Raw genomic sequence first — 10,571 nt, 5'->3', positions numbered from 1 at the left:
ATGAGTGTACAAACCATTAAGAACACCTGCTCTTTCCATTACATAGACTGACCAGGTGAATCCAGGTGAAAGCTATGATCCCTTATTGATGTCACTTCTTAAATCCACTTCAATCAGTGTAGATGAAGGGGAGAAGGCAGGTTAAAGGATTTCTAAACCTTGAGACAATTGAGACATGGATTGTGTATGTGTGCCATTCAGAGGGTGAATAGGCAAGACAAAATATTTAAGTGCCTTTGAACGGAGTATGGTAGTAGGTGCCAGGTGCACCGGTTTGTGTCAAGAAGTTTCCTGTGTGTATCAAGAATGGTCCACCACCTAAAGGACATCCAGCCAACTTGACAGAACTGTGGGAAGCATTTAAGTCGAAATGGGCCGCAACCCCTGTGGAACGCTTTCAACACCTTGTAGAGTCCATTCCCTGACTCAATATTAGGAAGGTGTTCCTAATGTTTGGTATACTCAGTGTATAGTTGAGTTACAGTAATTGGCCATCAAGAAAGGACTAAGAATAGTCTATATTAAAGGCAGATATTTAAGTTACAAGGCAATACTAGGCATGATCATAGGGAGAGAGAGAGAAACAAAGAAACCATGGCTTGGCCATGGACCATACTGTAGGTCATTGGAGAGAGAGGGAGAGAAAGAAAGAGAGTGTATCTCACCACAGCAGGTCAGGAACAAAGAGATAGACCCAATGGATCTAAGACCCTTTTATAACATCTGAGTTGTTTGGATTCAAAATCTGAGTTGTTGTCCAATAGCATTAATGTTGAGTTAACTTCCAATCAGATATCAGACCTACAGCATGTTATCACAACAGAACCTCTGCTTCACAGACGTGTGACAGAATGGGGATGTGGAGAGCAGTAAAGAAGGCTGAATTCCTCAGTAGACAAAACCTTTTGCATAGAGTGTTGATAAAAGTGAAGTTGTCTGTTGGGCCTGCCTAAAACGGCAGTAAAATGTTAATGACAGGCTAGAGCTGGTAATCCTCTTGTCAGCTTGGGGAGCTGAGTGGAAAGCACCACAGGACAGTTCAGGGACCATGTCCACCCCAGCCCATTAACAGAAGGGAGGAGGAAACAACTAAAAATAACAACAGAGTAGCTCTGCACCCAGAGCAGGGATAAAGCACATTGTGTCCGTCTGGGAGTCTGGGAGTTGGACGTCCAGTACAGTCCTACAGCCCAGCAGCCTTGGTTGGCAGCCTGTGAGTTTGGGGCTTCTGAGGAGCATCTGGTGTGAGCTAGCCTGACGAGAGTGCGATTGTGTTTACTGCACAGAGAATCTAGTCTGGTCTGGGAGCTGAGAGACTGAGGATCAGGGAGACTGGTAGACTGACCGTGACACTATAGGGCCATAGGGGCAGTGGGCCCTGCTGACTGACTGACAGATTAGGCTCCAGAAGGGCCCTAACAGGATGAGGCTAGCCCACCACTACGTGGCCAGGGAGGGATTACGACTTGAGCAAGCAGCAGGTAAACAGATTATTCAAGGAACCTGCTTTTAACCTCATCACAGTTGTCACACTTACAGTTGAGTAACTTGGAGTTTTTCTACATGCTCCCCACCTTGACACCTTTTTCCATCCTTCGCCCAGGTCTGCAGGGATCACTGATTGACTCAGAGATCAAACTTCACTCAGGATTGTAGCACCATCTGCTAGTACCTAACTGGAGACGAGACAGGAGTGAACAACCCCCCTTTTAGCTCGTTGACAGAAACATAGACACTTTGTTACCACCGACAATACCTTTTTCCTCATGGACTCGAGATAAAAGATCCAAGGAACTTTCCTTTTGTTTCCAAATTAAAACATTTTGGCTCTGAAAGGACTTGAACTAGCCCATCATGCATTTGAGAAAGGGACTGTTCCTCACCCTATTTCTGTTTACCGTTGCATCCACTCAAATCAAAGGTAAGCTCTCACTCCAGGGAACCTGTAATAGCATTTGCTGCTAGTCTTGTTGGTTGTTTGTTCCCTGTCTCAGTCTAATTGAAGTGAGATTATGCTTTGTTCTTTCACAATGAGAGATATATAGTGTGCATGGCTGAGTACAGCACATTCATGATGGGTCAGATCAGAAGGCAGAACATTGTGACAGTTTGGCAATTGTGACAAATTGATTCGAAAATCCCCCTAGTTCAAAGTTTCTTCATACTGCAGAACTGAACAACAGTGTATTTTGACAGAAATTGGGGCATGTTTGGTGCATTACGTAAGAGGACTGGGAGAGCAGTGTGATCCACTTGACTTTGACCTACACTCAATCAAGGGCAACTGTATTTACAGGTGCTTTAGCCAGTAAATACAGTATCAGCTCGTCCTACCTGTTGAACTTGAATCCATGTGTTTTAGCGTTGATTTGAATATACATGCATATAAAATGTAATAAACTGTTAGGTCACATTACAAAAGTCACTATTGGCTACATTGACGTAGTAGATCCCCATGAAAGCATTTGGTAACACTTTACTTGACACCCAGTGTCATAACACCTTATGACACGGTCATAACCATGTCATACTTAAGTGATAATGCTCTCGAAGCACGGCAAACCGTGCCAAACCGTGTCAATATATCCTCCAAACACCGGCTTTGAGGGCATTATCACTTTTATACAACGTGTTACCAACATATTCAAATAATGATTGACATATTTTTCATTAAAAAGTTATTTTGATGAATTTATTCATACTATTTCATCCTTCCACAAGATATAGTCTCGACACAAATCTAGGTTTGCTACCCAAGCCGGCTGGTCGTCCGTTCTATTGGTTCGGTTGCTAGAGACTGGACCCAGTCGTTCAGTCTTTTTGTTCTGTATCTAAGAACGTGACCCAGTTGTTCGTTCTAAATGTTCCATTGCCATACTGGCTGGCAACGTTCTTATCCCTTGCTTGCTAACTATGGCTAACTTAGAGTCATGTCAAAAAGTGCAGCCAGAATAACAGCAAAGTAGCCGCATTTGCATTTGTTTAAGCTGTTTTCTAGTGACATTTATTTGGATACATCCCATAACAATGAGCTAATGAGGCGTGTTTTACGCCTGGCATAGAACATTTGCTCACTTTCGTCAGGACACACAATCACTTCAAACTGAAGATGGAAAGTCTGCAAACTAACTGCACTTTGTTTCGTTTGACCTTTTTTCAATTGACATTTGTTTGTATATACAGTGGGGAAAAAAAGTATTTAGTCAGCCACCAATTGTGCAAGTTCTCCCACTTAAAAAAAAGATGAGAGAGAGCCTGTAATTTTCATCATAGGTACACGTCAACTATGACAGACAAAAATAGAAAAAAATCCAGAAAATCACATTGTAGGATTTTTTAATGAATTTATTGGCATATGATGGTGGAAAATAAGTATTTGGTCAATAACAAAAGTTTCTCAATACTTTGTTATATACCCTTTGTTGGCAATGACACAGGTCAAACGTTTTCTGTAAGTCTTCACAAGGTTTTCACACACTGTTGCTGGTATTTTGGCCCATTCCTCCATGCAGATCTCCTCTAGAGCAGTGATGTTTTGGGGCTGTCACTAGCAACACAGACTTTCAACTCCCTCCAAATATTTTCTATGGGGTTGAGATCTGGAGACTGGCTAGGCCACTCCAGGACCTTGAAATGCTTCTTACGAAGCCACTCCTTCGTGCCGGCGGTGTGTTTGGGATCATTGTCATGCTGAAAGACCCAGCCACGTTTCATCTTCAATGCCCTTGCTGATGGAAGGAGGGTTTTCACTCAAAATCTCACGATACATGGCCCATTCATTCTTTCCTTTACACGGATCAGTCGTCCTGGTCCCTTTGCAGAAAAACAGCCCCAAAGCATGATGTTTCCAACCCCATGCTTCACAGTAGGTATGGTGTTCTTTGGATGCAACTCAGCATTCTTTGTCCTCCAAACATGACGTAGTTGAGTTTTTACCAAAAAGTTATATTTTGGTTTCATCTGACCATATGACATTCTCCCAATCCTCTTCTGGATCATCCAAATGCACTTCAGACGGGCCTGGACATGTACTGGCTTAAGCAGGGGGACACGTCTCGCACTGCAGGATTTGAGTCCCTGGCGGCGTAGTGTGTTACTGATGGTTGGCTTTGTTACTTTGGTCCCAGCTCTCAGCAGGTCATTCACTAGGTCCCCCGTGTGGTTCTGGGATTTTTTGCTCACCGTTCTTGTGATCATTTTGACCCCACGGGGTGAGATCTTGCATGGAGCCCCAGATCGAGGGAGATTATCAGTGGTTTTGTATGTCTTCCATTTCCTAATAATTGCTCCCACAGTTGATTTCTTCAAACCTAGCTGCTTACCTGTTGCAGATTCAGTCTTCCCAGCCTGGTGCAGGTCTACAATTTTGTTTTTGGTGTCCTTTGACAGCTCTTTGGTCTTGGCCATTGTGAAGTTTGGAGTGTGACTGTTTGAGGTAGTGGACAGGTGTCTTTTATACTGATAACAAGTTCAAACAGGTGCCATTAATACAGGTAACGAGTGGAGGACAGAGGAGCCTCTTAAAGAAGAAGTTACAGGTCTGTGAGAGCCAGAAATCTTGCTTGTTTGTAGGTGACCAAATACTTATTTTCCACCATAATTTGCAAATAAATTCATTAAAAATCCTACAATGGGATTTTCTGGATTTTTTTTCTCAATTTGTCTGTCATAGTTGACGTGTACCTATGATGAAAATTACAGGCCTCTCTCATCTTTTTAAGTGGGAGAACTTGCACAATTGGTGGCTGACTAAATACTTTTTTGCCCCACTGTATCTATAAAAATGATGCAAGCTGATTCATGATTTCGACTGGCTGAGAAACTCTGCCTGCCTTCCTGTCTCGTCCCGACTCCCGACACGTTCATTACTATGGACAGCTGGAGATGAAATTTGAATATTGAAACAATGTTGCAAATGTCAGAGAGACAGACAGCAAGGTCAAATCAAATCAAATCAAATCAAATTTTATTGGTCACATGCGCCGAATACAACAGGTGCAGACATTACAGTGAAATGCTTACTTACAGCCCCTTAACCAACAGTGCATTTATTTTAAACAAAAAAGTAAGAATAAAACAACAACAAAAAAAGTGTTGAGAAAAAAGAGCAGAAGTAAAATAAAGTGACAGTAGGGAGGCTATATATACAGGGGTGCACGTTGCAGAGTCAATGTGCGGGGGCACTGACTAGTTGAGGTAGTTGAGGTAATATGTACATGGGTAGAGTTAAAGTGACTATGCATAAATACTTAACAGAGTAGCAGCAGCGTAAAAAGGATGGGGTGGGGGGGGGTGCAAATAGTCCGGGTAGCCATGATTAGCTGTTCAGGAGTCTTATGGCTTGGGGGTAGAAGCTGTTAGAAGTCTTTTCGGACCTAGACTTGGCACTCCGGTACCGCTTGCCCGTGCGGTAGCAGAGAGAACAGTCTATGACTAGGGTGGCTGGAGTCTTTGACAATTTTGAGGGCCTTCCTCTGACACCGCCTGGTATAGAGGTCCTGGATGGCAGGAAGCTTTGCCCCAGTGATGTACTGGGCCGTACGCACTACCCTCTGTAGTGCCTTGCTGGTCGGAGGCCAAGCAGTTGCCATACCAGGCGGTGATGCAACCAGTCAGGATGCTCTCGATGGTGCAGCTGTAGAATTTTTTGAGGATCTGAGGACCCATGCCAAATCTTTTTAGTCTCCTGGAGGGGGAATAGGCTTTGTCGTGCCCTCTTCACGACTGTCTTGGTGTGTTTGGACCATGATAGTTCGTTGGTGATGTGGACACCAAGGAACTTGAAGCTCGCAACCTGTTCCACTACAGCCCCGGTCGATGAGAATGGGAGCGTACTCAGTCCTCTTTTTTTTCCTGTAGTCCACAATCATCTCCTTTGTCTTGGTCACGTTGAGGGAGAGGTTGTTGTCCTGGCACCACACGGCCAGATTTCTGACCTCCTCCCTATAGGCTGTCTCATCGTTGTCGGTGATCAGGCCTACCACTGTTGTGTCAGTCGGCAAACTTAATGATGGTGTTGGAGTCGTGCCTGGCCATGCAGTCATGGGTGAACAGAGAGTACAGGAGGGGACTGAGCACGCACCCCTGAGGGGCCCCCCGTGTTGAGGATCAGTGTGGCAGATGTGTTGTTACCACCCTTACCACCTGAGGGCGGCCCGTCCAGGAAGTCCAGGATCCAGTTGCAGAGGGAGGTGTTTAGTCCCAGGATCCTTAGCTTAGTGATGAGCTTAGAGGGCACTATGGTGTTGAATGCTGAGCTGTAGTCAATGAATAGCATTCTCACGTAGGTGTTCCTCTTGTCCAGGTGGGAAAGGGCAGTGTGGAGTGCGATAGAGATTGCATCATCTGTGGATCTGTTGGGGCGGTATGCAAATTGGAGTGGGTCTAGGGTTTCTGGGATAATGCTGTTGATGTGAGCCATGACCAGTCTTTCAAAGCACTTCATGGCTACAGACGTCAGTGCTACGGGTCGGTAGTCATTTAGGCAGGTTATCTTAGAGTCCTTGGGCATGGGGACTATGGTGGTCTGCTTGAAACATGTTGGTATTACAGACTCAGTCAGGGACATGTTGAAAATGTCAGTGAAGACACTTGCCAGTTGGTCAGCACATGCTCGGAGTACACGTCCTGGTAATCCGTCTGGCCCTGCGGCCTTGTGAATGTTGACCTGCTTAAAAGTCTTACTCACATCGAGCTACGGAGAGCGTGATCACATAGTCATCCGGAACAGCTGGTGCTCTCATGCATGCTTCAGTGTTGCTTGCCTCGAGCGAGCATAGAAGTGGTTTAGCTCGTTTGGTAGGCTTGTGTCACTGGGCAGCTCGCGGCTGTGCTTCCCTTTGTAGTCTGTAATAGTTTTCAAGCCCTGCCACATCCGACGCAGCGTCAGAGCCAGTGTAGTATGATTCAATCTTAGACCTGTATTGACTCTTTGCCTGTTTGATGGTTCGTCGGAGGTCATAGCGGGATTTCTTATAAGCGTCCGGGTTAGAGTCCCGTTCCTTGAAGCGGCAGCTCTACCCTTTAGCTCAGTGCGGATGTTTCCTGTAATCCATGGCTTCTGGTTGGGGTATGTACGTACGGTCACTGTGGGGACGACATCATCGATGCACTTATTGATGAAGCCAGTGACTGATGTGGTGTACTCCTCAATGCTGTCTGAAGAATCCCGGAACATGTTCCAGTCTGTGCTAGCAAAACAGTCCTGTAGCTTAGCATCTGCGTCATCTGACCACTTTTTTATTAACCGAGTCACTGGTGCTTCCTGCTTTAGTTTTTGCTTATAAGCAGGAATCAGGAGGATAGAGTTATGGTCAGATTTGCCAAATGGAGGCGAGGGAGAGCTTTGTATGCGTCTCTGTGTGTGGAGTAAAGGTGGTCTAGAGTTTTTTTCCCTCTGGTTGCACATTTAACATGCTGGTAGAAATTAGGTAGAACGGATTTAAGTTTCCCTGCATTAAAGTCCCCGGCCACTAGGAGCGCTGCATCTGGATGAGCGTTTTCCTGTTGATTAATGGCCTTGTACAACTCATTCAGTGCAATCTTAATGCCAGCATTGGTTTGTGGTGGTAAATAGACAGCTATGAAAAATATAGATGAAAACTCTCTTGGTAAATAGTGTGGTCTACAGCTTATCATAAGATACTCTACCTCAGGCGAGCAAAACCTCGAGACTTCCTTAGTATAAGGTTTATACAAATCTCTGCTGTTGAAAACTAAATGTTAGTCTAAAAGAAATGTGAGATCATGTCTAGATGCTTTTTTATAGTGGAGATCAAGTTTATAAATTGCTTGGTTAGGGCTGATGAGACATTGTGCAGTAAGATGGAACAGAGTAAATAGGCATTTTAACATCAGATTTAGCCGGTGGTAACTTGTGGAATAGACACCAGCTAGAATGCTGTTTTAACCAATCAGCATTCAGGATTAGACCCACCTGTTATATAATATGTAATAACAGCTGACATAACTTGTCATAACCTGTTATAATATGGTCATAACACTGTCATGACCCATATATTTACACCTGTTGTGACATATATTGCGTTATTTTATGGCTGGCTATGACACCTACATAAGGGTGTCAAAACCCACATTTATTCAAATTAGTTTTTTCTCTGCCAAGAAGTTTCCTTTCGTTTGAAAGTTTGTTTCTTAAATCCTTGTTGTAATGAATTCTTTACCGTCATGTTTTTTTCATCATATTTTAAATAACTTGTAGAAAATACACTTTATGACACTGTCATGAAGCATTATGACCATCCTGTGTCACTTTACTCTGACTAAGAAAATACACTTTATGACACTGTCAAGAAGCATTAAGACCATCCTGTGTCACTTTACTTACACAATGAAAATACACTTTATGGCACTGTCAAGAAGCATTATGACCATCATCATCATATGAGCCAGATAGGCCTATCACGTACATGCCCTTATATCAGTCATCAGTCAAAAAGAGGGTGTCTTGTCCTGCTCCTGAAATCTGCTCCTGCATTCATCCCAGTCATCAGCGACAGAGCATTGGAGTAGGTGCATGTCTGACATCAGTGTGTGCACAATTACAATGATCATTTAATATGGTCAATTTATGTAGGTGTCATGACCAGCCATAAAAAAAGAACGCAATATATGTCACAACAGGTAACATAATATCTGTGTCATGACAGTGTTATGACCATATTATAACAGGTTATGACAAGTTATGTCAGTTGCTATGATATATTATGACATGTTTATGACCATGTCATAATAAGTTATGACGCTGGGTTTCAAGTGTTACCAAGCATTTAAAAAAATTCAGCAACTTTTGCATTAGCCTACTTCTGAATGTTGTGTCCTGATTTTGGACGGATTGTGTCTTCGGTCCGTTTATTATCCCAAAATAAACAAAGGCATTCTGTTCTCAGTGGCTCTGGACACTAATATATTCTGGCTTGTAGCTCTGCTTTATGATGCCCTCACTTTTGTGCACTGCATTAGCGGCCATTTCCCCTGCAGGCCCTCTTGCTGGCCCATGTGCATGGGAACATCCTCATTCCTCACTGAACACATTTCAAATGTTATCTAGTTTGTTTGTCAATATGTTCTCTAATAGGAGAATAATCGGAATGCGAGTTTGTGTTATGCGGCTAATGATTCCCATTCCCCATATTACACGAACTTCACATTTTAACTTTGAAGTTGAATCTCTCAAACAATGTACTTTCTGGCCAGAAGCTTAACCTCTCTGTGGTCAAAAGTATCAGTGTTTATATCATTTACGCTGATTTCTTTGTGGCCCCTCTACTGCCGAGACAGGTCTTAGGAAGCCCCTTGCCTCTGTTAGGAGCTGGGGCTTAATGTCTTAAGAAAGCTTTTGAAGTTTACCACCTGGTTGTCGTAAGGCACGCCTTAAACAATTAGCTCACTTTGAATGGACTGACTGTAATCACTGGTCTAATTGTCTTGCATAACACCATGGCACTACCTTGCTGTGATGGCCGAGGCTGTGAAATGGGGTAAGTCGATATCTTGTGTTTCCTGAACAGAGTAACCAGCTAGATCATAGAGCTTTTTCATCTGCCTCAGCTGGGGATCACTCTAATACGGGACTGGTCTGAAGGACTTTGAAATAACAATAGTACATAGTCATTGAGCACTGGTAACTTTATTAATGTTGACATACTGTTTGAATTGCACCTCCCTATCCCCCCGACCCATTTTGACTCGAATGCTTCCCATAGTTGTGTCAGGTTGGCTGGATGTCCTTTGGGTGGTGGACCATTCTTGACACACATGGGAAACTATTGTGCGTGAAAAACACAGCAGCGTTGCAGTTCTTGACACAAACCGGTGTGCCTGGCACCTACTACCATATCCTGTTCAAAGACACTTAAATCTTCTGTTTTACTCATTCACCCTCTGAATGGCACACATAAACAATCCATGTCTCAATTGTCTCGAGGCTTAACATTCCTTCATTAACCTGTCTCTTCCCCTTCATCTACACTGATTGAAGTGGATTTAACAAGTGACATCAATAAGGATCATAGCTTTCACCTGGATTCACCTGATCAGTCTATGTCATGGAAAGAGCAGGTGTTCTTAATGTTTTGTATACTCAGTGCATATATATATAAATACACAGTGCATTCGGAAAGTATTCAGACCACGACTTTTTCCACATTTTGTTACCTTACAGCCTTATTCTAAAATGGATTAAATAATTTTTCCCTCATCAATCTGCACACAATACCCCATAATGACAAAGCAAAAACAGGTTTTTATAATTTTTTTACAAATGTATTACAAATGAAAAAATTAAATATATCACATTTACATAAGTATTTTGACCCTTTACTCAGTACTTTGTTGAAGCACCTATGACAGCGATCACAACCTCAAGTCTTCTTGGGTATGACGCCACAAGCTTGGCACACCTATATTTGGGAAGTTTCTCCCATTATTCTCTGCAGATCCTCTCAAGCTCTGTCAGGTTGGATGGGGAGCGTTGCTGCACAGCTATTTTCAGGTCTGTCCAGAGATGTTCAATCGGGTTCAATCCGGGCTCTGGCTGGGCCACTCAAGGA

Source organism: Coregonus clupeaformis, unplaced genomic scaffold, assembly GCF_020615455.1.
Source record: "Coregonus clupeaformis isolate EN_2021a unplaced genomic scaffold, ASM2061545v1 scaf2781, whole genome shotgun sequence".
NCBI classification, from domain to species: Eukaryota; Metazoa; Chordata; class Actinopteri; order Salmoniformes; family Salmonidae; genus Coregonus; species Coregonus clupeaformis.
The sequence above is the reverse complement of the archived record's forward strand: the minus strand, read 5'-3'. Positions refer to the sequence as shown.